This window comes from Anomaloglossus baeobatrachus, chromosome 1 (assembly GCF_048569485.1).
Source record: "Anomaloglossus baeobatrachus isolate aAnoBae1 chromosome 1, aAnoBae1.hap1, whole genome shotgun sequence".
Classification (NCBI taxonomy): domain Eukaryota; kingdom Metazoa; phylum Chordata; class Amphibia; order Anura; family Aromobatidae; genus Anomaloglossus; species Anomaloglossus baeobatrachus.
Window position 1 is genome coordinate 855188661 of NC_134353.1, and position 1971 is coordinate 855190631.

General features: G+C 38.2%; 1 protein-coding gene across 2 annotated transcripts in view; it reads left to right on the forward strand.

The window, feature by feature from the left end:
- The window catches only part of IQGAP2 (IQ motif containing GTPase activating protein 2), a 502441-nt gene extending 501699 nt beyond the window's left edge, over nucleotides 1-742 (forward strand). For both annotated transcript variants that reach the window (XM_075325516.1, XM_075325525.1), the window contains one exon: nucleotides 1-742. This exon is cut by the window's left edge and continues 397 nt beyond it. The gene's annotated coding sequence lies outside the window, so the exon portion shown is untranslated.
- Nucleotides 743-1971: the final 1229 nt, after the last annotated feature.

The window sequence follows — 1971 nt, forward strand, 5'->3', positions numbered from 1 at the left end:
GTAAGTACTGCACATGTTACAGGTAGATTTAATTTTACTGTGGGAAACATATATTGATTTAGACGCTTTCAATTTTACTAGATTTCTAAATTCACTTAAAAATTATAATACACCGTAAAAAAAAATATCTATTTTTAATAGTGATGAATCCATGGAACAAAAATGCAAAAAAAAAAATAAAAAATTGTATATGTGTTTAAGTAAAAACAAAGTACTTTCAAAATTTTCAATCTAAGTCACAGATCAGATTTAAAAAAAAAAATAAATAAAAAAAAAATACAAAAAAGTGTCAGTGCCGATGGCTGTCAGTAACATTGCAAAGGTGAATTTTTTGGGAATTTTGTAATGTTTTTTTTTTCTTATTGGTAACACATAATTTATAAATGGGGGGAAAAAAAACAACTATTTACTGTCATCATTGCATGCACCTGACTTCTGATTGAATGCACTACTGCCTATGTTGGCCCTTGTATTCTGCGCCCGGTCAGTCACACTGAACGGCAGCGAGGTACCAGGGCCATGATAGCTGTTTTAGTTCCAGAGGTTTGGCCACCTCAGTGCTGTGGTATATGTGTCCTGGGGGAAAAGTGGTGAATTGTGGTCCATTGCTTTCTCTTCCATCACTGAATAGGCTACACAATTTTTTGGTTTGTGCCTTTTTATATGTCAACTGCTCAGTCTTTGTAATTTTCTTTATTTTTTAATGCAATAAAATTTGTTGTTTCATTAAAAAGAGATTATATGTAAAGTTTCAGGTGTTTGTGTTTTTTTTTATCATTCATCCATCCATCCATCATCCTATCCATCCTATCCATCATCATCCATCCTATCCATCATCATCATCCATCCTATGTCATCATCCATCCTATCCATCATCATCCTATCCATCATCCTATCCATCATCCTATCCATCATCCTATCCATCATCCTATCCATCATCCTATCCATCATCATCCTATCCATCATCCTATCCACCATCCATCATCATCCTATCCATCATCCCATCCATCCATCATCATCATCCATCCTATATATCATCATCCATCCTATATATCATCATGCATTCTATCAATCGTCATTCATCCTATCCATCATCATCCATCCTATCCATCATCATCCATCATCTGAATCTCATTCAGACATCACTAATATTACTTGTACAAAAAAAATAAGGTCCGATTTTTATCAGTGTTTTGGATTAGAATTTCAGCAGTGTTTGGTTATTGTCATTTTTTACCATCCGTTTCACCATTTATTTCTTTTTTTATTGTATGGAAGCAAAGAAAAAAGTAAGTTGCAACGCTTCTCTTTATTAGAATTTTAAAGCACCACTCCAGTGTTTTGTGTTTATTTTCAGTGCAGGAGTGGTGCTTTAAATCTAAAACCCCCTGCCCATTTAGTATACTCTTCTTTCAGTGTTTTCACCTGTTTTTGGCATTGCACCGGTCCTGTGGTGCCCTCTTGTGACTACAACTACTGACTGGCCGGAAGTCAGACGTTACGCCACAAGCCTTCGATGCAAGTCTATGTGAGCCAGAATGAGGCTCTCATAGACCAGTGTTGAGTTGTGACCTCCGGTACTTCATGAAACACTGGAGCTGCCGGCAAGTCACAAACTTCGGAATTGGCGGTGATAGAAGATAAGGACGATGGAGGCTGAATTAAGACGTGGGCAAGGGACTTAAATTAGAAGCATCACTCCAGTGCTGAAATAAAAAAAAAACAACAGCAAAGAAAAACAACTGGTGTGGTGCTGCAGGGCAAATCAAAGTATTGTTGTGCGCCTGCGCAGTACATCAATGCCGGCGCGTGTGGATGACATGGGACGCGTCATGCACCACGGCTTCAGAAGGAGGAGGATAAAGATGGCCAAAAGAGGAGGCACCACACCTCTCCGATCAGATTGCACCGCCCGTTAGGTGAGTATTATAAAGTGATTTTTATGTTCTACCCAGCGGCCTGGGCTCTTAT